Here is a 26799-nt window from a genome sequence, read left to right on the forward strand (position 1 = left end):
TGAGGCTAGCTTTGGTTGTGAAGCTCTTTCCACACTGAACACATGGAAACGGCTTCTCTCCGGTGTGAGTTTTCATGTGGTTATTGAGTGCGCTATTACATGTGAAACTTTTACCACACTCTGTGCATGTGTAAGGTTTCTCTCCAGTGTGGATCCTCATGTGGGTGTCAAGCTCTTGTTTTCGAGCTAAACTTTTCCCACACTGTGTGCAAGTAAATATTTTTCCTCCATTGTGAGTTCTCATGTGAACTTTAAGGTTGCCACTTTGCTTAAAACTCTTTCCACACTGTTGGCATGTGTACGGCCTTTCTCCAGTGTGAATTCTCCTGTGTGCTGCAAAGTTTCCTGCATGATAGAAGCTTTGTCCACACTCTTGGCATGTGTACGGCCTCTCTCCAGTGTGAATTCTCATGTGGGTTATAAAGCTTTTTTTTTGACCAAAACTCTTTCCACACTGTTCGCAAGTGTAAGGTTTCTCCCTAATGTGAACTCTCATGAGAACATCAATGTTTGGCTTTTGAATGAAACTCTTTCTACACTGTTCACTGCTGAAATTACACTCAGATTTGGATTTCTGAGGACTTCCGTGTGATGAAGTCTTTTCAGTCAGTGTGGGTTTTTCATCAGTTGTTATTTCTTGTTGTTTCTCTTCCATTTTATTCCATTGATGAGTCTCTTCTTTCAGCACCATCAGGTCTTAAAAAAAAAGAAAAAGTGAACTTTAGTATGAAGGCACAAAGGAACAAGCATGAAATGGATGTTTTTTACCCAAAAATTAAAATGACCTTACCATTTACTCTCCGTCATGTGGTTTTAAACATTTCCTTTCTTCTGGAACACAAAGTAAGGCAGCGTTTTTTTTCACAATATCTTCTTTTGTGTTCAGCAGAATCAAGAAACTCAAAGATTTAAAACCACACGAGGAAGAGTAAATGGTGAGGCTTTTATTTATATTTATATTTATGAACTTTATTTAAAAGATGTAAAGTAAGTCTTTAGTTTTCCCAGGATGTGTCTGAGGTTTCAACTCAAAATCAGATCATATACCTTGCAGAATATTTCATTTTGGGGGTCAGAGGAAGACCAAGCTCTTTTTGTGCCTGTGGCTTCAAATGCAAACTATCAAATGCACTCGCTCTAGATTACTCGTGTTGTGTTCCCTCATGTGTATCCTCCACTCAACATTTTTAACTTGCTTGGAAGACCCGATTGAGAGAAATCCTGCATGTTCATAGCAAGTATGCATAATTCATATTAGTGAGTTTGCATTATTGTATATAACTTATGCAAATGTTTCCCAGTACTGGGTTGCAGCTGGAAGAACATCCGCTGTTTAAAACATATGCTGGATAAGTTGGTGGTTCATTCAGCTGTGGTGACCCCTGATGAATAAGGGGACTGAACTGAAGGAAAATGAATGAATTAACTAACAAAGCAAAATTTGAACTAATCTAACACACACACACAAAAAATTACAGCCCAAATATTATTACACCCAAATGAATATGTTGGGGGAAAATATTAAATACTTTTTTTTTTATAATCAGGGGAAAAAAAACATAAAAATGTAGTTGAAATGTTGTAGTTTGTATTTGTTTTGTTTGCAATAACTTATTTGAATTTAAGTGTATTATCGTATTATATGTAATAAAGATATTGGTGCATATATACACATTTACTATTAAGTGACTATAAAATAAATTCAAATGGAATCAAATTACAGCAGGTGAATGTTAAAATTACTTTGACTAAGCGTGAACTTGAGACATAAGACCTGAGAGTTAACCTGCCCTGGACCAGGCTAGTTTCCCAGCAAAAGTTGGCAAAGTAACTGAGTTTGAACTATTGTAAATTTAATTTATAAAACCAAATCCGCCATTAGTAAACCTGATTTACCAAAATAAGCCTGGCTTTTTCTCTATGCTTGGTTTATGGAACAGCCCTCTGGTATAGCATGTAGCATGAGCAGTATGGAACGTGATTACAGATAACACAGGATTCTGTTCATCCAGGATTAGAATCACCCAGAGTTAACAATTTGAAGTGAAAAACCCTAAGAATACTCAGCATCAGATCTCATGATAACCAGAATACAATGACAAACAACCACATTTGTATTTATGTCATAGTAGTAACCTGATCTCATATACTATTGTTTTAGAACCTCCAATTTAGTTGCCTATTGGAGAAATGACCAGGAATAATAAACAGCAGAAAACCGTCACACTACTTGCTCTACAAACAAGTGTGTTCAGGACTATACATACATAGAAAAATAATAAAATTAGAAAATTTGACTTTGTAACATCAAGCAGCATTAGGCATGGGCCAGTATAAGATTCTGACGGTATGATAACCTTGAATAAAAATATCACGGTTTTACAGCACTGTGATTACTGCTCTAACAGATATTCTTTTTAAATGTCTGGGTAAAAAACAAACACCTTTTCTCCTTTGAACACAAAAAAATGTTCTTTTGAGAAACTTTAAAAGTATTTGGAGCAGTAAACATGTCAGGGTAAATAGTTCAAATGAATCATTGACTTCTGCTGTCTTCATTAGTTTCTTTACAATTTAAAATGGCATCTTTGGAGATCTTTTCTGCTGGAGATACTGTTATGCTAAAAAAAATTGATAACATAACATAAAAACCCTTACATATACCGTAGGGTCAGTACAGCAGAAAATATTGTCAGTTTTTAAACCTTGACTTTTCCAAACTACGGTATACCTTGAAAACGGTTATCGTCCCACGCCTAAGCAGCATAACACTGTTTTTAGGGTTTAAAAATTCATTCTCTAAAAAAAGTCTTAAGCAAAAAGATTCCAGTGGCGCCGCCTGCTGGTACGTGAAGAATAAGGTGCATAATCTGACGAACTTTACACTCAAATGTTTGCATATCATCAGCATGCTGTGATCCATTTCTTAAGCAGCAAAAGTCATTTTTAGACTAGTTTGTTGGCCAGTTGTAGTCAGTGCAATGCTAAAGGTTATTGTTCCACTATAATTTGTTTGTGTTGTCTCTCGCCGTCCCACAACATCATCATATAGTTTAGAATACTGTACAATGTTTTATAACAATTAATTATTTTAGTGTCCATTTCATACAGCATATTTAATGTTGGGGCTTCCACGCTTTTGACATACTTTAAACCAAGGTTAAAATTTTAGACTCATAAAGGGCTAAAGGCTGAGGAATTTTTCAAATGCCCCAGATGGAAAAATTTTATTTTCCCTATAAATAATTATATTATATATTATGTAATTATATTTAAAAATATAAAATTACATTTAATAATACAATAATAAATGAATATAAAAAATACAGTATTTTAGATTAAATAAAAAAATTAAATAGTGTAAAAACAAGATTTACTTGTATCCACACACTTTTTTCCAACATAAACTTACTTTAAAATGTAAAAATAATAAAAAATTAACAAATGTTTTAAAAGTTTTAAAAACTATAATAAACTAAATCTATGCACAACAATCTATCCAGGTCGATGTCCTCAGCTGTAAATACATGGAGCAGGTTTAAACAAATGTTATTGTATAAGGAAAATAATCAAACCATTATGATAAATAGAGTTAAAATGACCTTTTTGAATGAAAAGTTTTATTGAGATTGATTGTTGGTGATTGTATGGGTTTTGGCCAGATTGGGTAGCAAAACATGAACAAAGGAAAATGAAGACTTGTTTAAAAAAATTTAAGTCCTACAACACAATATTTCAGTAAATTTAAGACTTTTTAAGACCCCACAGAAACCCTGTTTAAACACAATAGCCCTGGTAATTAGTTATTATAATAATGATGTGATTCTAACTCAAATACTATCTGTGAGAACTAGTAACAACTACTAGAAACAAATTTAGACCCATAAAGAAGTTGATGGAAAAAAAGAGAATTGTAATTAACGTGACATATGCAAATGGAAAGTACTAAGCCAACACTATCACTGTAATAGCAGATATCTTCTATGAGAATACTGTAGGTCAAATATCGTCAGCTCAGTCAAACTTTTTCATTTATTGTTTTTATTTATTTTATATAGCATCAGTGCTCAAGGACACTTTACAAACAGTAGGAGAACAAGAAAAGCAATAACTTTAAGAAGGGAGAGAAGAAGGGAGACTAATAATACATAAAGTAATGACAAAAGACATGAGAACAAGTGACAAAAGAAACTCATTCCTCTTTCAATGAGTGCTTATGTGCATTTAGAAGAACTAGGCAGCACACTCAGGGCTGCAAGATGGATTTAATTTAGTATTCTTATTATTAAAATATATCTGAATGAGGATCAGATGACTGAGTTGGTCTTTGAGAATGAAAACTAACCTGTTTGTTCTTGGAGATCTTCCTGTTTGACTGTGAATGTTTCTTCAATCTTCACATCTTCACTCTCCTCTTTAATAAACGCCATCTTTATAACAGTGTGGAGATCAGTCGCTTCAGCAGGAGTTTTTCTCTGCGTTTGGACACTTTATCCTGTTTAAAATGAACAAAACAATAAAAATGTCCTGTTTAAAATAAAACAATGAACAGAAACAAAATAACTTCTCTTCAACACTTGCTTCAACAGTTCCTTTACATGAGAGTTAATAAAAAGAACTCAGGTTAACAGAGTAAGTCCAAGCAAGAAACAATAGCCACAAATGACCTGATGAAAACTAGTACTCCATTTCTTATATAGTGAAGTATAATTAGGATGCAATGACATTATGCTGTTTAATAAATTAAACCTTCATTAAAACACTTATTACACACATTTACTTTTTTCAAACTTGATTCAGGTTTGTTCTTAATTGTTTGTTTGTTTTATTTATTTTATTGTTTGCTTACAGCAACGTGTAGCACTTTTTTTGCACAAGACAAATTCCCTCTCGGGACAAAAAGTTTATCCTGTCTTTATTCAAACAATTGCCCCCATTACTGTGAGTATATAGGGTTATGTGTTGAATAAAGGTTTCAAATAATATTGTCAACAGCAGGTACATTATTTAGCACTGAATTAAAAAAACTGAAACGTCAATCAATCAGTTTATAAGTGTAAACACTTTAAAACAAACCTTTCTCCAGTTGAATCACAGCGCGGGACCGGCGCAGGCTTATGACGTCACACGCCACGCCAAAATAAAAGTCTTTTTTTTAAAAAAAACCTTTTATGCCACTTACTGTTGCAGTCGTGACTTATTGATACATTTCTCCCTCGTTTTCCACTTTCTCACATACACAGACACACATATTTGGTGTTGATCAAAACCTTTACTCTAAACATTTTAAGATAATTAAAGCAGAAAATCTCAACATTCTAAAATGTATAACAAATAATCTGATGGGTGTTTTGAGCTGAAATGTTACAGACATAAAAGACTTAACTTAAATCTTGAAAAGGGGGTAAAATATGTGCCCTTCAAGTAAAAAGTATTTATAACTACTACATGTTTTAGTTCCACTAACTAGTCATGACTTTTTAAATATAATTTTTCTGTGTTCAGACACTTTATCCTTTTAAAATTAACAAAGCAATAAAAATGTCCTGTTTAAAATAAATAAAACAAAGAACAGGAACAAAATAGCTTTTCTTCAGCACTTGCTTCAACTGTTTATTTAAATGAGAGTAATTAACAAAAAGAAATCAGGTAAGTCTGAGCAAGAAACAATAGCCACAAATGAGCTGATTAAAACTAGTTCTACATTTCTTATATATAGTGATGTAAACTTCAAATGGAATGACATTGTGCTGTTTAATAAATTAAACCTTCAGTAAAACACTTATTACACACACGCACACGTTGTTCAATAGTTCTCCTTACTTTCAGTAAAATAGTATTAGTTGTATAAAGGGTTAAAATAATATTGTCAACAGCAGGTACATAATTTAGTATCGGATGAAAAACCTGAAACTTTAAATAATCAGTTTCTTTTTCTTCTTCTTCTTTGGGTTTTACTGGCGGTTGGCAACCAGACTTGTAGGTGCATTACCGCCACCGACTGGAATGGAGTATGGAACTGTTTAAATAATAACTGAAGTGTAAAAATAGAGGGGAGGGAGAGGGGGGGGGGGGGGGGGGAAGAGGGAGGAGGAGATGAAAAAAATAAACAAATAAATAAATAATGGGGAGGGGGTCGAGTGGGCTAACAATTAATTCCTCTGATTATATTATTCTATATTCTTTACTCTAAATGGGTTTCTGTAACAAGTTTGATTATGTCATTATATACCTCACTAGATTTTTCCCTAATAAACCTGCCAATGTGAAATCATGAAGTTTGTTCTTTTTAACTGATTGAATAAGATCGTGTCGTTCTTTATTATATTTACTACAGTGGAATAAAACATGTTCTATTGTTTATTGTTGATTACAGTGTATACATAGTATGGTTGAGTCCAGTATTTCCTATTCTCATAATAGTTATAATACTTCCTTCCCTCCTGTTCTCCCTCCTCCCAGCACCGACTTGTTTATATATATTATATAGATGTCTACCTGTTTCAATGTTATCCCAGTATACTTGCAATGTTGATTGTGCGTACGTTCTTATTATGATTTTAGCTTCTGCTTTACTCAATGAGACTTCTAGATCTACTTCACTAATTCTGAAAGCTTGTTTGGCCAGCATGTCCGCCTTTTTATTTCCTTCCACGCTTACATGGGCAGGAACCCAAATGAAATATACAGATTTGCCCATCATTTTAATATAATATGTCCTACAGAGCATGTTATTAAGAATATCCATTCTAAATGATGACCTTCCAGATCTTATACTTTCAAGTGATGAAAAACTATCTGATGCAATTACTACACTATTTATGTCGTTCTCCTCAATCCACTGCAGGGCAATTAATATTGCAATTAACTCTGTTGCATATACTGATATATTAGTTATTCTTTTCTTAATATGAGATTGATTAACTGGGATATACTGCTGCGCCTGTGAGACCTATTTCAGGGTCTTTGGATCCATCTGTAAATAAAAATATTGATTCTTTATAATGTTTCTCTAAGTAATTCTGCACTATACATTTAGTTGGAAGATTATTATTGTTGTCTTTTAACTCCTGTTGTATTACTGAGGTCAACATTAAGTAATGGAAAAAACCATGGCAGAATATATGGGGTTGGGACTGACTAACACAATCTCACAGCAATTCATAACTTTTTGATTACGAATCAGATCAGGCTGGACTGACTTACAGTATTGCAATTAATCTAATCCAGTAGTCCTGGCTTTTGCCTCAGTTATCCATATGAAACTTATGAAATTGGTTTCCTCATGCTCCCAACATTCTAATAACATCCTTATTGCTTGATGTAATTTATTTTGTCCCTGAATATTAACCCAATACGCCATTATTAATTTCATTCTTCTAATGCTTAAGGGCATTTCTCCCATTTCAACCTGCATTGATGAAACTGGCGAGGTTCCAAATGATCCACTACAGATTCTAAGAGCCTGAGCCTGCAATACATCAAATTTCTTTAGGTTTGATTCTGCTGCCGACATGTAAGCTATACACCTATGCTCAAGGACAGACCTCATGAGGGCCCAGTATATATGATGTAATCATGTCCTACTCGCTCCCCACTCTTGCCCTGACAGGCATGAAGTATATTAATAACCTTTTTACCTTTGTCTATATTTTTATTCAGATGATGTCAGCTTTTTATCGAACCAAACCCCAAGAAACCTTACAGTTTTTACTTGTTCTAGCGGTTGCCCATACAGTTTTAAAGCGAGTGATATGGTTTTATGCCATCTTGAGAAACAAATGACCTGAGTTTTTGCAACAGATAGTTTGAATCCCCATTTATTTGCCCATTTTTCCACCTCAAATATTGCATTCTGTACTTTCTTTTACACAAATGACACATTCCTGCCTCAAATCCATAATGCCCCATCATCTGCACACAACAATATTCCTACACTTTGTTCAACCTGAGAGAAAATGTCATTTATCATTATATTGAACAACAAATGGGCTACAAACACTACCTTGAGGAGTTGCATTCTCCACTGTGTATTCATTTGAATATTCTTTTCTTACCCTAACTTGTATCTTTTTTCCAAATAAGAAATTCATGGCCCAATTATACATTTTACCAGTGACTGCTAAAGATTTTAACTTAATCAGCAATTCCTTCTTCCAGAGCATATCATACATATGCCTTTTCTACATCAAAAAAGATAGCTATAACAACTTCTTTATTAGTCTGTGCTTTCCTGATGTCTGATTCCAAACATAATACTGACTCCATTGTATTTCTGCCTCTACAGAACCCACTCTGATATGGAGAAAAAAGGTTTTTGCTTTCTAAAAAATAGGTCATTCTCTCTGTTATCATTCTTTCCATAACTTTGCATGCGTGAGATGTCAATGAAATGGGTCTACAGCTAGATGGATCTGATGGATTTTCCCTGGTTTAAGTATAGGTACTACTATAGATTGTTTCCATACTAAAGGTAACTGAACTGTTTCCCAAATTTGATTGAATAAATTCAATACTATTTCTAGTGATGCATCCGACATGTGACAACATTTTATAGCATATTTCATCCTTACCAGGGGCAGTTTGTCTAGCGCTACTGATTGCTCGTTTTAATTCAAACATATTAAAATGTAAATCTAAAGGATTTTCTGTTGTTTTTTTTCTTTCTTTAAAAGATCACTAGGTTTAATTAATGTACAGTTTCTGCAGTTAGTTTCTGCCTTTCTCCAGTTGAATCACAGTGCTGAAGCGACACCGCCTGATGACGTCACACGCCACGCCAAAATAAGTCTTTTTTGTTTAGCTTTTTTGCCACTTACTGTTTTAGTCATGACTTATTGATACATTTCTCCCATGTTTTTCATTTTAAACTATATCTGCTCTCTCTCTCGCTTTCTCTCACACACACTTCAGTATTTAAAGTTGATCAAAACCTTTAATCTAAACATTTAGGATAATTTTGAGAAACGTTTTTAATCCAGTTCATGATGACTTGCACGTCTACAACACATTACTTCCAATTAATATCTGGGTCCAAATCTCATCCTCAAAAATTATGACCTCTTCTTGTCTATTTCTACAACTATAGGCCTATATATGGTTTCTTTTTTTTTCACATGAGTCGTTGTCTCTTATCATCTGTGTTCCACGTTTCCTGCCGTTCTTTAGCAATATCTTCAGTAATAATATTTATTTTACCTTTACTTACAGAAGCATTAAAGGGGTAGTTCACATAAAAATTACAATTCTGTCATTTACTCATCCTCTACTTGTTCCAAACCTGTTTTAGTTTCTTCTGCTGAATGCAAATGAAGACAATACAGGAGCAAAAACAGCCACTATATGGTTCAACAGTTCCTACTTTGGCTGCTTTTTTCAACATTTTCTTGCACACAAAATGTTCCTGGAACTTGATTACAATTGAACCACTAAAGTCACATGGACTGTTTTGACAATGTTTTTGGTTCCTTTTCTGGACTTTGAGCATCTCGGGACTCTTGCTGTCTATGACAGACGAGGGAGCTCTCTGATTTCATCTAAAGTGTCTTCATTTGCGTTCTGAAGATGAGCAAAGTTCTCAGGGGATTGAAACAACAGGCAATCGTTCTCGAGTGCCTATTGTACACTATAACGCACGCCTTCTGTAGCAGGGTATGTTGTTACACCAGATTATAAATCATTATTTCTTTATATTATGTTATGTTTAAATGATTATTTGTCTGGGTCTTTTATTTTGAAAGATTTTCACACGCTTTCGCGGGGTTAGGCGTCACAGTGTGCATGTCGGCTGACGTGACGTAGCAAGAGGGATATAAGTATTGGCGCGCTCAGAGCTCGGTCTCTTTCTCGATGTCTGTTGAGAGGAGAGGTACAGTTTCTATGAGCTTTGCTCATTTGACTTTAAAATGCTGTTTAGCTGTGTATATTATGGTTAGATGACCTGCTTTTGAGAAAACAGGCCATGTAATGTTATATTTGACCACTTATTCAAGTTGTTAATAAGTTAGGTTTATTTGAGTGCTGTTAATGGGTGAAAGTTAGAAAGTGTGAAATGGCGGCTCGCGCACGTGCGTCGCGAGTGAGAGATGTATTAGCGCCGTCGCGGCTAAAGTTATGATTAAATATCTTATAATTACATAGATCTACTTTGATAAATAGATAGATATGCAATAATAAATAATATATAGATGTATATAAAAGGGTTGAATATGTATAAGTATGTATATAAGTTTGAATATATATATTTTGTAAGCACATTAAAGATGTATTGAGCCTTATTAATAGAATAGACATTACAGCAGTGTGTTTAGTAGTTGAATATCTGTATTTCAAAGATACCTTGTGGTTAACAGGCAAAAGAGCGACTCAACTGATATTGAGAGAGTGACTGCCTGGTTGTGTGTGTTGTACAGGTATGTAAATTGATATTTAGGTAACACTATTGCTGGAATTGTTAATATTAATATATTTTTATATAAGAATTATTATATATATTCATATTGTTATTATTACTGTAATTTTATATTTGTATGTAATATTATACATCTTGTGTATGTATATGTAAATGTGTGTGTATATGGAGAGCTTGTCTCTCTTGCTCTTTCCCGATGTCTGTTGAGAGGAGAGGCAAAAGAGCGACTCAACTGATATTGAGAGAGTGACTGCCTGGTTGTGTGTGTTGTACAGGCAAAAATAAATCACCTCAGCACGACCAGATTTGTGTGGAGATTTCTTTCAATTAAAAATAACACAACGCAGAGAAACGACCGCTACAAAACTGGTGCCGTGACCCATCGAATGGTTGATTGCTGTTGACCACCGGGATTGCTGAACTGGAGTTTGCTGATGCTGTGGTGTATTGGAGGCGAGAGGGGTCTTCCGTCTTCTGGTGCTAGCTCCGCAGTGGTGTGTGGACGTCCAGCGGGTTAAGTCCTGTGCAGGAAGAGCTGCTACAGGATAGTATATCCTTTGTTGAAAGTGCAGCGTGTGGTACTGGTGAGTTCTGGTTAGCTGGATCACACGAGCTGGATCGTCGAGGAGTATCATCAATAAAGTTATTGACCGTATTTTTCATCATCAGCTGACTGATTATTTGACTTAAGGACTGAGATACAACAGTGAATTGAATTTTTTTTTTAAGGACAAGTTAAAGTTTTTGAAGTGTTTTTCTCAGATCATATATATAGACACTCATGTATATTTTTGTTTTATTTCTATTTGTGTGTGTACATTTTTGTTTTTGACATTGTAGTCATCTGAGAGAAATGGCTACTAGACAAAGTGGTTTGGGGTGGGACAACACATTTACAGTAGGTAGAGGGCGGGGCAGTTTAGTAAATACGCCAAGTAGGACAGAGCTGTTTGGGGACCCTCAGTACTGTAGTACGGGACGGGGCAGAGCAGTTGGCAATTCTGCCTATGATAACAGTGAAGTGTGTGGGAGTCCATCACCAAGACCTGGTAATCTTGAGCATGATTCTCAGGACACTGAAATGTCCAGTCAAATGAGTAAACTCATAAAGCAAATTGGTAGTGAGATTGGACAGTCAATCAGAGACAGTATAATGAGTAGTGAATTTATAATTCTACTAAAAAGGGCCAAGAGAAATGCAGCAGCCATGTGTCATATGATAAAACAAATACCACTGTCCTTGACGCGTCGAAAATGAATTTGATCCTGAAAGCTGAGGTGACAGCACCTCCACACTTTAGGGGAGACGGTTCGGATAAATTTTCGATTGTGGAATGGGAGGACATGATGAGAGTGTATTTGAGCAAACTGGATGTGACTGATTCTGAAAAGATTGATGAGATAATTAACAGAGTAATGGGGCGGGCCAAAGATGTGATGAAAGTATGGCTGCGCAATGGTACAACATCCCCTTCTGTTGACTCTGTCTTTTCTGTTTTGAAGCAGCATTTTGAGGACCATTGCAGTTCAGGTATTCCTTTGGCTGACTTCTACTCTGTGAAACCGAATCCTAGAGAGGGTGCGTGGGACTACTGGATAAGGCTGAATAAGGCAGCAGATGTAGCTGAGCAAAGTTTAAGGTGGGAAGGCAGAACTCTGGACAACAGAAGTAAAGAGTTAGCAGTTATGTTTATTCGTAACTGTCCTGACAGAGAATTAGCTTTTGTTTTCAAGAGTAAACCTGTACAGTCATGGACTGCATCAGAGGTGCAAGAACAGCTTGATGAGTTGTTGAGAGAGCGGAAATCAACTAATCAGCCTGTCAAACAGTTTGCCACAATTGTCTCTGAGCAGGAAGTCGATGTGACTGCCTTACATTCCAAATCTGAGCAGGGTGCTGGAGTTAGTGATGAAAATGCACTAGACAAAGTATTAACTTTATTAGAAAAAGCGTTAGTGTGCAACACTCAGTCTATGCGGGGCCCCTTGCCTAAACAAACAGGACATAAGATTCGGGAATGCAAAGTGTGTCAAAGCAGTGAACACAGCACGACTGCTCATTGTCGGATGTATAACTTGTGTTTCAAGTGTTTTGCAGAGGGACACGTAAGTTATAATTGCAGCAGCGCTCCACCAAGAGTGGGCTCCGGTCGACTTGATAGTGTCTTGCAGCAGGGAAACTAGACAGCTCCCTTCGGATATTAATATTGAATCTGTTTATTACTCCGTCTGTGACAGCGTTGAAAATACCAAAACTGTCGTTTTCCAAAACAGCATGCAAGTTGAACCAAGTAGTAGTTTGTTCTATGCAAGCGTGCTTTTGCAGGACAAAGTTGAGGTCCAGGGTATGTTGGACAGTGGCTCGATGGCGACTACATTGAGCGCGGATGTGGTTCCTCAACTCAGAGATGCCGGGGTGCTGAACCAAGACATCCGCAGTTCCTCAGATATTGTTTTGGTAGGTTGCGGTGGGAAACGAACTAGTCCTGATGGTGTAATTAACTTGAAGCTACAAGTCTATGGTGTTAGTTTCTGTGTTCCTGTCTTGATTGTGAGTGGCCAGAAGGACCCGATGATACTTGGAACTAATGTCTTGAAACCCCTTATAAGCCAGATGAAGCAGACAGATCAGTTTTGGAAGGTGGTAAAGAGACCTGATTCAGTTATGCAGAATGATGACAACCAATTTTTGTGCATGCTGTCCTGTATAGAGAGATGGAGGGGTGATTCAATTCCTGACAAGGTGGGTACGTTGAAATTGAGGTCATGTGTGACGTTGAAGCCTATGAGTGAACACCTTGTTTGGGGTCGATTGCCTCCAGGGTCTGTACAGTCCGTAGGAAGCACAGTGGTCATTGAACCAAGCACTTCTCGCTGTGTGCATCGAAACATCTTGGTTGGGAGGGTTGTATCACCTTTGTGGGGTGATGGCTGGCTTCCAGTTAAGATGATCAATCCAACCAATTCTGAGATTGTGCTGAGGAAGAATGCTAAGGTAGCAGATGTGTTTCCTTGCATTGCTTTGGAGGACCTTGTGCAAAACACGGATCTGATTAATCAAAATGCTTGTACAGTATGTTCTGACAGGTCGAGGGACAGTTTAACGACTAGAGAGTCCACTTCCACAGCAAGTTTGGTAAGTGACAGCAGATTAAATGACTTGGGGCTAAACGATCTGGGTATCAAGGATTGTGAAGTATCTCCTTTTTGGAAGACCAAGCTTGTTGATCTAGTTGAAAAATATGAGTGTGTGTTTTCTAGACACAGTTTGGATTGTGGTGAAGCAAAAGACTTTTGTCATCGTATCAGAATTACAGATGACAGGCCTTTTCGTCTTCCGTATCGCCGACTATCTCCTGCGCATTATTTAAAGTTGAAAGAGACTCTAGATGATATGGAGGAGAAGGAAATTATTAGAAAGTCGAACAGTGAGTTTGCATCACCATTGGTCTTAGTGTGGAAGAAAAACGGAGATTTAAGGATTTGCACTGATTTTAGATGGCTGAATGCACGCACAGTAAAAGATGCTCATCCCCTCCCTCACCAAGCTGATGTGTTGGCTGCTTTGGGGGGGAATGCGTACTTTAGCACCATGGATCTGACTTCTGGTTACTACAACATCCCATTACATGAAGATGATAAGAAATTCACAGCGTTCTGTTCACCCTTGGGTCTTCATGAATATAATCGGTTGCCTCAAGGATTGTGCAACAGTCCAGCGACATTTATGAGAATGATGTTAACGGTGTTTGGTGACCAGAATTTCTTGAGTCTTTTGTGCTATTTGGATGATTTGTTAGTTTTTGGTAAGTCAGAAGAAGAGAGTTTGGAGAGGCTTGAAATGGTGTTTCAACGTCTAAAAGACCACAATTTGAAACTGTCTCCGTCAAAATGCAGATTTTTGAGGAAGTCTGTAAAATTTTTGGGTCATATCGTTTCTGAAGAGGGGGTCGCCAGTGATCCAGCAAAAATTGAAGCGATCTTAAGTGTCTCTGAGAAAGATTTGATGGAGGATGATGGTGTTACACCATCAGCTTGTAAAATCAGGTCCTTTTTGGGAATGGTGGTGTACTACCAACATTTTATAGAGAATTGCTTTACAATGGCTAGACCCTTATTTCAGCTTTTGACGGGTAAGAAGAGACCTAGGGTGGGAAGAGGGATGAAGCGGCTAAAGGGAAGTCGAAAGCTTTCTCAGTCAGATTGGACTGATGACTGTCGTACAGCCCTGAAAAATTTGAAGGCTGCCTTGGTCGGTCAGGTTTTGCTCGCTCACTCAGATTTTTCAAAACCGTTTCAGTTGTCTGTAGATGCCTCTACCAGTGGGCTCGGGGCAGTTTTGTCTCAGGTTCAGGAGGGGAGTACGGTAGCAAGGCCTATTGCGTTTGCATCGAAATCTTTAAATCATGCACAGTCGAAGTACCCAGCACACAGACTTGAGTTTTTAGCGATGAAATGGGCAATTTGTGACAAGTTTGCTCATTGGCTTCGTGGACACAGGTTTACTGTATGGACTGATAATAACCCGCTCAAGTACATTCTCACAAAACCCAAGCTGGATGCATGTGAACAAAGGTGGGTAGCGAAGCTGTCACCATACGATTTTGACATCCAGTATATTCCTGGACCGAAAAATATAGTGGCAGACGCATTAAGCAGACAGCCGTTTGTGACTTCTGGAATTCTTCATCGATTGACTAGAACTCCTTATGTCTTGTTGCATGAGGCCAAATCTGTTGCTGTTGAGCAAGTGCGAGATTCCTTTCATCTTTCGTGTGATCGTCCAGATGCAGGAGTAGATGATGGTTCCTCTGAGCATGCGGAGGGCGAGTGTGAGAATGTGTTTGTTGGGTCCACTTACTGTTCGGGGGCAGTCTCGAGATCAGAATTGTCAGCTGTTCTTAAATCTCACCAGGACTGGGAGAATGGTGCAGCCATTAGGAGTGTGGCTTATGTGCAGCATTTAGAGAGTTTGTCGGACGTAGAGCAGAGTCGACTTGGTAGTATCAACCATGATGAATTGTTGGAAAAACAGAACCAGGATCCTGTGATTGACAGAGTGAAGTTCTTTGTTGAGAGAGGTAGACGGCCCTCTCGCAGAGAAAAAGTGTACGAGTCCAAAAGAACGTTGAAAATTTTGAGACAGTGGGATAAGCTTGTGTTAAGGTTGGGTGTTCTTTATAGAGTCTCGAAGAATCCGGTGTCTAAGAAAAATACTTACCAGTTTGTTGTGCCTACAGCTCTTCGAAGTACTGTTCTGAAGGGTGTGCAGTATAGCACTGGTCATCAGGGTCAGCATCGCACTTTTTGGTTGGCCAGACAACGGTTCTTCTGGGAGTCTATGGAGGGAGACATAAAGAAGTATGTCAATGAGTGTGAGAGGTGCATTTTGAGTAAACGGCCTGAACCTGAGGCAAGAGCTCCACTTGTGTCAATCCAGACAACTGCACCGTTAGAATTGGTGTGCCTTGACTTTGGTCTGCGGAGGACTCCAATTGTACGAGACACGAGACCACTGGGTATCCACCGTTCTTCTTGATGTTTGGACGAACACCAAGATTACCGGTAGATGTCTTGTTTGAAAGCGTCATCTCGAGCAACGAGTCAATTGATGTTCACAAGTATGTTCAATCGCTTAAGAAAGACTTGAGAGAAGCAATGTCAGTTGCTCAGGAACATTCTAAACGCCAACAGACTAAACAAGCTGAGTATTATGACCGAAAGGAAAAGGGGCACTCTCGAGTTGAGTGACAGAGTTCTTCTTGCCAATAAGGGGGAGCGTGGAAAAAGGAAGTTAGTGGACCGATGGGAGAGGGTGGTTTATGTTGTTGTGGGCAAAAGTGAAGCCTTAAACACGTACAAAATAAGAAACCCTGGGACAAACCAAATCAAGACGGTACATCATAATCTGCTAATGCCTGTGAACTTTCTGCCAGTACCCGCTTGGAATGAGGGCAGTCACATCGATGACAGTGTTGAAATTTCCTGTCTGTACTTCCTGTGATAGAGATACTCAAACTGAGAGTGAAGATCGAACTTCTCGTTGGGTGGCTGATCTTAATGCTGTCGCAGATATCCAGAGAGATGAGCCTGTTGTCCAGAGTGATGCACGGGGTGATACTGTTGTGGAGTGTGATACTGACATAGGGGGAACACAAATTCATGAGGTCAGCTCTGAAAATTTACCCAGTCCAGTTCTGTCGATATGCTCAAATGTGTCTGACCATTCCCCTGTTTCAGTTTTAAGTGATGAGTTTACTTCAAATGGTGATGAGCAAAATCAGTACAGTATAGGAGAATCAAACGCTCAAGATGGATTCAGGTCAAGATTTGGGAGACTCATTAAGCCAGTTAACAGGTTTATTCAGTCAATGTCTACACATACAGTACACGCAATTCATGAAATTTAGGTCAATGAATAGAATTCGAAGTAGCTGGTTTTGAAATTTTTTTTTAGAACACAACTTTGGAGTATGTACATTTAAGGGTACAGTTATCAATGTCATGTATGGAACTATGTATAGGGCATGATTTTCTATGGGTAATTTGGGGATTAGCTACCCCTGGGTAACCTTAATCTCGAAAGAGATAGTTGTGAACTGAACAGATCTGTTGCGATCACAGAATAATTGACATTGTTGAGATTCTTTGGTTTTGATTCATAATCTGGTGTAAAACAGTGGGGTTGGATGTAGCAGGGTATGTTGTTACACCAGATTATAAATCATTATTTCTTTATATTATGTTATGTTTAAATGATTAATTGTCTGGGTCTTTTATTTTGAAAGATTTTCATGCGCTTTCGCGGGGTTAAGAGTCACAGTGTGCACGACGGCTGACGTTGCGTAGCAAGAGGGATATAAGTATTGGCGCACTCAGAGCTCGTTATCTTTCCCGATGTCTGTTGAGAGGAGAGGCAAAAGAGACTCAGCTGATATTGAGAGAGTGACTGCCTGGTTGTGTGTGTTGTACAGGCAAAAATAAATCACCTCAGCACGACCAGATTTTTGTGGAGATTTCGTTCATTAAAAATAACACAACGCAGAGAAACGACCGCTACACATACAGGTTGACGTTGAAAATGAAATCGTAAATGAAAACTGAAATGAAAAAGTGTCAATAAAAGGAAAGCTTAAATTTACATTTTAATTTGAATTGTGTCACTATTATAGCGTGAACATTAATAACATGCTTTGTAAAAATTGTGTTTGCATTTTATTTTTCAGTTTGGCTTTTCATTTTAATATTGGCAGTCTTAACGCGGAAATGCAGTGAAAATTAAATCTTAAATTGGAAACTTTATTTTAATTATCAATTTGACATGGACGATGTGTTGTCAAAGTGAAAATGAAAATTAAATAATTTCATTTCGATTTCAATTTTGGCAGATATTTTGCGAACAGTGTTTTAAAATGAAATTGTTAATCTGATTTTCATTTTCATTTCAAATGTTTATTTGATTTATTTAAAATTGGCAGGATTTACCTTCCATATGCAAGTACATGTCAACTTACACTAACTCTAACCCAGGGGTCGGCAACCCAAAATATTGAAAGAGCCATATTGGACCAAAAAAACAAAATAAAAGTATGTCTGGAGCCGCAAAAAATTAAAAGCCTTATAATGAAGGCAACACATGCTTTAAATATCTATATTAGCCTACTATCAAAATGACTAAGTTGGCTACAAATACATAATGAGCCTTCATGATTAAATGTTTATTTTCCCTGCAGCGCATCCTGTAAAGAATGACGCACCACGTGACTACTCTGTTGTACGATTCCGCCTCAAGTTTAACTTCATTACAATATTAATGAATACATTGCTTTGATGAAATTAAAGAAATGCAATAAAGAAATCCGATTTTTGATGTCATTTTTATTTTGAGGATTCGAAAAAACAACAACAAAATGGAACGTGCATAACGCGGCCCTCATCGGGGCAACAAACTAAGTGCAATAAAACGCAGCCTGCATTTATAAAAATAAAACAGCAGCCTTTTGAAAAGATAAAGTATATAAAATCAAATTAATACAGTTTAAGTTTGATTTCTGTGCAAATGCCAAGCAAGTCAGTGCAAGGGTAAAACACAGCAGCATCCTCTTCTCTTTTGATACGCAACCAACGCAGCTATCCTCGGACCTGAGCAACAAAACACAATAATATCCCTAAGTGTCACTCCAAATATATACTAACAAAAATCAGAAATCACTTTATAAAAACAGCCACTTTGTTACTAAATATGTGCCTATGACAGGATTGTGTTCTTATCCGTTTAATGTGACTTCTGTTTTCGGACATCACTGGTCAGCTTCTCAATATCGGGCCTGTAAGATGTAACTTTAATCTTGACGCAGGACTGCAAGCTCTCATCTGTGAGGCGGGTGCGATATTTTGATTTGATGTAGTTCATGTTTGAGAATATCTGCTCGCACAGGTATGTTGATCGAAAGATGGATAATACTCCAAATGCATATGTCTTCATGTTCCTATAACTGTCAGGAAGAGCATTCCATGTGTCATAGACAAGTTTCTCGGGTGTTGAGAGGCTTTCAATTTCGCTCCATTTGTGGCTTTGGGCAAGCTGGGCTTTCTGGCGAGTGACGTCTTCAAGCTCGGCTGTCAGACGTTTGAATTTGGACACCCATAAATCTTTGTCGGCTATATCAGCCATTTCCATTTCAAGGTCAGCTTGATTTACTCCTGGAAATGTGCTTAACAAGGACGGGTCACTCTCCAGCGGTGTGAAAGGGAAAGACAGTGTCATTTTTTCCTTTCGGAACTCGCAAAATCTGCTCCCAAATGCAGTTTGCATATCAACGATCGCACCTTGTAAATAATCACCGTTGAGAGTGTGATTGTGATGGGCTTCTTTGAATTCTCTCAGGGAGGGGAAGTGGGAGAGTGTGCCTCGCTGTACATCTCTGGCAAAGACAGTCAGCTTGAGCTCGAATGACAAAACAGTCTCCAGCATTTGAAGTGCAGTGTTTCCCCGCCCCTGGAGACTTTCATTCAGCTTGTTTAGGTGGCTTGTCATATCCACCAAAAAATGCAGTTTTTCGAGCCACTCTGTGTCTTCCAGTTGCGGGTAGTTCAGGTCTTTGCTTTTCAGGAATGTTTTCACGTGTTCTAAACAAGCGACAAAGCGACGCAAAACCTCACCCCTGGACAGCCATCGGACTTTGTTATGTAGCAGGAGATCGGAATATTGGCTGTCAACTTCATCAAGCAATGCACGGAACTGACGGTGGTTCAATGCTTTTGCAATTATCTTGTTCACCATCTCGATGACAAGGTTCATCACCGCCATACACTCCGATGGGAATGTTTGTGCACACAGTGCCTCTTGGTGCAAGATGCAGTGGAATGCAAGCAGATTTCGATCCAATGCTTTCTGTAGCAAAGTCACAAACCCCCTTTTTGATCCTCTCATGCTGGGTGCCCCATCTGTAGCCACTGAAATCAGGTGGTTGGTGTTTATTCCATTGTCATTTAAACACTTCAGCACAGCCTCACATATGTCCTCCCCCCGTGTTTGGCCTTTTAGTGGTATTAACTGGATCATTTCTTCTTGCGGCCCATTGGAGTTCACATACCTGCATAAAAGCGCAGTCTGTTCAATATCGATCACATCACACGACTCATCACAAGCAATTGAGTATGCTGGTGCTGAATTAATGTCCTTGATTTGCTGATCGGTGATGTTGCCTGCCATTTTAATGGCCCTTTCCTTCACTGTCTTAGCGGAGAGAGGCATGTCTTTGATTTTCTGTATTATCTCGGTTTTGTTTTTGAAGTCTGCAAATAGGTGTTCTGATATGTTGATGAACGACTCCTTCATGTAGTCACCATCTGTGAACGGTTTTCCACGCTTTATTATCTCCCGGGTTGCAACAAAACTTGCAGCAGTAGTGGAGTTTGGAGATGAAATCCACTTCTTAAATCTATTTTTGCGCTCCTCTAATTTCTCCAGAAGTAATGCAATCGCACTTTTTCTCTCACTCCCAACTGGATACTCGGCTGCAAATGTAGCATGCCTTCCCTGGAAATGTCTTTCCACATTACTCTTTTTGTTATTTGACAACTTCTCGTTACAGAGCAAACATTCAGGCAATCCTTCCGCATTGGCAATGAATGCAAATGATTCGGTCCAAGAAACGTTGAATCCTCTGTTCTCCTCAGTTATTTTTCTCTTTTTCCCTTTGGGATCCATGACCCATCACTCAGCCGCCGGTTTGTTTACAATAGCCACCTGCCTGGCATCCCGCCCTGCTGATAGAAACGTGTGTCGCAGGCTATGACGCAAATCTTCATTGACAAAAATGTTGAAATTTAATATTTATTCTACACATTTTACAGCATTGCAAAACGTTAAGAATGTTTGTCCTCCTAAAGAAACTATATTAAAGAAAATATATATATATATATTTCCCTCCCCCATCTTTTTATATTTTCAAACATTCTTGAAAAAGCTCCAGGGAGCCACTAGGCAGCGCTAAAGAGCCGCATGCGGCTCTAGAGCCGCGGGTTGCCGACCCCCGCTCTAACCCCAAGCCCAACCTTACAGTCAACTTATAATCTAATGGGAATTAGTTGGCATGTATCTTAAATTAAACAAACGGACCATCAAAATAAAGTGTGACAGAGATGAAATATAACTTTATGAATTTTTTCTTTAATAATCCCTGGCCACAATTATAAGCACCCTTATGAGCAAATTCTTATGAGTAAATTATCTCCTAAATATAATTTTATTGAAGGTTTCAATTTCTTAGCACACCATGGTGACAGGAAACATGATGTTGTCCGGTCATGACGTCTTTTTGCACAGATGAATAAGTTAATATTAGTAACACAAAGCCCAAACCAATCTAATCATTCGTCACAAAGGGTAAAACCAAATAATATACTTTTGATGTACAGCAAAAGATTGTTGATCTTTACATAATACAAAGTGGCTTTGAGAAAATACTTTAAAATTAAATATTCTCATTTCCAACATCAGGGAAATAAAGAAGTTTTAATGGACTGGATATGTTAAATATCTGATTGAAACATGACATGTGTCAATATTGTCTTTATGTGCAGCAAGGAGAACAATTTAAGAGACCAAATACTCTATAAAGATCACAGATGTAAAATTGCAGAATTTTTTATTTTTTAATAGTAAAAATAAAGGAAAACTTCATCTCCATCAAAACAAGTCATTTTAGACACTGTTAAAGAAACCAATCATCTGCTGTCATGCAAAACCCAACTACACTATAGTAATTTACCATACTGGAACTTCAGCCAGGACTGGCTTCTATCGCCATTTGAAATTAGATTTTTTTTCCTCATTTTATTTCCCTAACCCTAAGCTAGAACACATTAAAGGTTTGGTACACACAGGGATAAAAAGTGCCCCATGTCCACAAATAAGTAAATGCCCAGATGTTGTTTGTGGACCTAATTTAATAATAATAATTCCTTACATTTATATAGCGCTTTTCTGGGCACTCAAAGGACTTTACACATAGGGGGAATCTCCTCATCCAGCACCAGTGTGCAGCATCCACCTGGATGACGCGACGGCAGCCATTTTTGCGCCAGACCGCACACCACAAACCAGCTGATAGGTGGAGAGGAGAGAGAGTGATAAACCCAATTGGGATATGGGGAGGGTTAGGAGGCCATAATGGACAGAGGCCAGTGGGCAGATAATCTTTTTGAAGGACATCCTGGGATTTTTAATGACCAAAGAGAGTCAGGACCTCGGTTTGATGTCTCAGTGGGCTCTCAGGTGCCCACTGAGCATTATAGTGTCCCCGTCACTATACTGGGGCATTAGGACCCACACAGACCACAGGTTGAGTGCCCCTTGCTGGCCTCGCAAACACCACTTCCGACAACAGCCTAGCTTTCCCATGTGGTCTCTTCCATCTAATTGTACACCGAAGGTCCTAGACATCTTGTTCAGATATATCGTCACCATAGAATTATAAGGTTTTATCTGACATTTTTGACAAAATTGAGTTATTGACATATTCTTATTAAATGACATTATGGAATGTTTTTATAAGTTGTTTACATTTTATTTAAAAAAACAAATGTTACACATACTGTTTGCTATGGATTGCAAAAACTTTGAAGCTCAGTATCTCAAAATCAGTCAAGACGCAGATAGAACCTTGTAATTCTAAGGTGACGAAATGTCATCATATTTTATATCAAAACAGCCAAAAGATAACCAACAGATTTTAAAAAAGTATTTGATTCTGCCATAAACCTCCCAGTTCCTATGGAAAATGAGTATTCACAAACCTTGAATTACAGAAAAGGCATGAAGGGGAAAAAATCAGAGCTGTTTTTCATGCAAACTGAAGTTGCAGAAAGTTTTGAATACAAGGGTGCCAACAATTATGGCCAGAGAAAAAAAAAATATTTCATAACGTTATATTCCCCTCACGTTAAATTGTATAACTTCAATAAAAATTGTATCATTTTGCTGATTACTTGATTAAAAGATCAACAGGAAAAACTATGCAGATTTATTTTACAGCCGTCTTTGCCACTATTTACCAAGGGTGACAATTTTGTCCATGACTGTATGTGAGAATCCAGATTCAGTGTTACGACTTGATGCGTCCTGACTGCCTTTTAATTAATTTGATTCATAATGAACATCAATTAAATTCATTACACAATATTCAAATTACGGATTTTTGAAAGAAGGACTTACTGCATATCTTTTTCGACGATAATGGCTTTTCGCCCCTGACCTTGGCGTCGCTAGCACAGTGCTCTAATCACTGAGAGACAGCAAAGCTTTCAAGTCAGTTAAACCTCAAGGCCTTTTTTTATGATGCCATTGTCCCCACTCCCCCAGCATAGTATTACTTCATTATCTAGACTGGAGTTTGCATACATTATTATGATGTTGTAATGTTAAGTTTGTGAAATTAGCTTATGATATCAAAGGAACACAAGAGCAATTTATAAAAATATTCTTTAAAAAAACCCTGCAGTACATCATACATTGATTAGTCTATGCACTGCTGATGTCTGACAAACTTAATAGCAGTATGGGACGTGGTAAATTCACAATCATGTGAATTATGTAGCGCACATGAAATTCTTTTTCTTGCTGTGACAGCTAAAGCTAAATAAGGAATTTAAACTGACTCAGGCAATGGTGTGTATTATTAATATACCTAACTAATATAGAAACAAAATGTATCAAACTGTGACCATCTAAAACATAATTTAACTGAAGTTTCAGGCAAGCTGCTTCCAATTAACAGCTCCTTCATGTGCTTTGTCTTAAGTTTAAATAAAAATATAAATATAGTGTAAATACTGACCAGATTTTATAGATGGTTGCATGAAAGATTCATCCTCTGAGAACTCTACTGGAAATTACAACAACGTGTAAGTTTGTATGTGTAATACTGTTAATGTTTATTTGTAAAACATAATTTACATATTGACTACTGACCTGAATCTAAAAGTCTGTTTTTATGTGCAGATTTACTGACGGATTTTCTTGAAGCAGAAGTGTGTTCCTCCTCAACTTCTGTGAGATCTTTAACAGCTAACAACAATAAACAGTTGACATGTTCAAAACGCTGTAATGACATTTAATTTTTAACAACGCATACATTATTGGTTCATGACGACTCACCTGTGTCAGAACTTTGCCGTTTGTGTTGAGAAGAGTGACTGATGGATTTTCTTGAAGCAGAAGTGTGTTCCTCCTCATCTAAATATAACGACAATAAACAGTTTGTTTACATGCTTTAGTAATCGAACATCAGAACACAATTGTTAACGACGCATACATTGTTGGTTCATGACGACTCACCTGTGTCAGAACTTTGTCGTTTGCGTTTAGAAGATTTACTGATGGATTTTCTTGAAGCAGAAGTGTGTTCCTCCTCAACTTCTGTGACCACTTTAACAGCTAACAACAATAAACAGTTGACATGTTCAAAACGCTGTACTGACATTCAATTTTTAACGACGCATACATTATTGGTTCATGACGACTCACCTGTGTCAGAACTTTGCTATTTGTGTTTAGCAGAGCAACTGACGGATTTTCTTGAAGCAGAAGTGTGTTCCTCCTCATCTAAATATAACAACAATTTTGAAAAGTTAGTGTTGGCACCTTTTATGGATTAAACTAGCAAACTTTCAGTTCATAGCTTATGATAAAATCACAATAATACTCACCCATATCTGTAGTTTGACTTAGTTCTTCTCCAGTCACTGTCAGACACACACAAAAAAATTTGCCTCAAGAGAAATATACATAAAACAGATCAAGCTCATTAAACATATTACAAAGCTCTCTGGCACTTTATTGCAAGGTTTGTATGACCACTTTAAACTGATTAACACTGTAATTTGGGTACTGCGAGTTATCTTGACTGGTACAGTTTTATGCTAATTTATTCATTTCACATTTATTTTTGAACAAATTAAGTGTTCATCATTTTTTAAATGCTGTGTCTCATTTAAAGACAGTAAGAAAGCCAACAAAAAAGGGTTGTTTAGAAATAAGCCAAGCCAGAAATCAAATATTAAAAATCTAAAAGAAAAAATATTAAAAACAGTATTACTATTACTTTAAGTTACTGTAGTAAAAAAACAAACTAAATCCACTGTACTTACCATCAGCGCTAAACTGGATTTCCTCCAAAGATCTTCCTTTGTATACTTCAGACCCCTTCTCTAGAGACAACAGCAACTTGCTTACTTTTGCTAGTTGTATGGTGTTTTCCGACAATCTGTAATATTCGCGGTGAACGCGTATGTCATGACCCATAAATTTAGCTAACTGGTCAAGCTCATTATCTTTTAAATTCATAATCTGACACAGAGTTGCCACTTGTTTTCTCAGTTGGGTTGAAGTCAGGCTTTTTGGGTCTTTGGCACCACACACTGCTGCATATTTTCGTAGACAGTCTGACCCACGAATATGGGCTGAACACTCAACTTTTGCAAAAACATAAGGATTGTCTTTTGTGACCCCAACTTTCTCTCTGCTTCCAATTAAAAGATCAAGTGAGTCAACCATGTCTTTGGTCAGTAGTACTGGTACTTTTTTCCCTCTTTTTCCTCGAATTTCCAATCTAGTCAATTCACTGCACAGTTGCTGCTCTAACTTAGTCAGAGATTTAACAACATCCTGGTTGGCAGGCTTCACATTCCTCTTTTCATAAACAGTAAGGAGTAGTTTAGAAGCCTCTCCTTCACGTCTCCTATTGAACAAAATAATCTGACAAAGTATTGTTTCTGCTAAAACTTTCCAGTCAGCAGCGTTTGCATTTTTCCTTAGTTTTTCTTTTGACACCTCCTCCTGCTTTCTCAAGTGTTTCTGTAATGCCATGACATCTGCAGTAAGCGGTATGGTATCACCCTTATTCCATCTGGCTTGCTGAAGGGTGTTGAGAGCCTTGCTTGAAATATTGGTTCTCCAGTGACTGTCAATAAGTTTGATGAAGTTTTTTACATTCCTTTCTGTCTCAGTGTCTCCAGACATAAGACTCTGGCCTAAGCTTATCTGACATGCCTTCTTTAATAAGTAACCAATTTTGAGAGCTAAAGAAGGAGTTTTAAAAAGATTTGATTCAGCATTGTAGCTGCTTACCTCCTTGCATGCAGTGATCGCCAGAACAAAGTTTTGAAGAACACACAGTTTCTCAAGTGTTTCCACTGACTTGGATAGCTCTTTCACCTTAACCATAAACCTTGCAAGTTCTCGCATTTTTTGTACAATGTATGGGTGCTGAGCTCGGTCGTGGCCGCACTTTGTATAAATGGACTCGCCAAACAACATGATCAAGCGATCCTCGGTTATTGCTTTGGCGATACTGTCCTCACGCATACTCATCAAAAGTGTTCTAATACCAGCAGGGGTGTCCGACCCCATAGGTAGAAGGCAAGCTGCAGTGGACCGCACCCTCTCTCCTTTTTTTCGTTTAACAACGTTCTCTGCTCTGCATGCCTTTGAGTGTTTCCATAAATCTTTCTTCATGAAAAACTCAAGACACTGAGGGCAAGGAAGAAAATCTGAAATGTCTGCAGCCACGGTTGGTTGACGCCAAGTTACAATTTCTCCATCTTTCTTTTCCAAAACCTCTACATTGTGAAAATAGTTCCCTTTATTTAGAATTCCCTCTAGAAGATCTTTTCTTTTTTTAGAGTGTTTTGGAAAAGAAAAAGCTTTTGAAACCTCAGGTTCATTGGCATGCCGATTTTCAAGGTGTCGTGATATCTTGCTCTGGAGTTTCTGACAGTACAAACAGTACTGCTTTTTGTTCCATTTTATTGTGCCTTTGGGACAATTAACAGTTGTTTTGATTGTCATCTTTTTTTTTTCTTGCTTGTATGTAAAGAATCCT

The 26799-nt window shown here is 37.7% G+C and overlaps 1 pseudogene; it reads right to left on the bottom strand.

Annotated features, from left to right (window-relative positions):
* The window catches only part of LOC130221893 (zinc finger protein 721-like), a 461849-nt pseudogene extending 456731 nt beyond the window's left edge, over positions 1–5118 (bottom strand).
* Positions 5119–26799: the final 21681 nt, after the last annotated feature.

The sequence above is a fragment of the Danio aesculapii genome, chromosome 4 (assembly GCF_903798145.1).
Source record: "Danio aesculapii chromosome 4, fDanAes4.1, whole genome shotgun sequence".
NCBI lineage: Eukaryota > Metazoa > Chordata > Actinopteri > Cypriniformes > Danionidae > Danio > Danio aesculapii.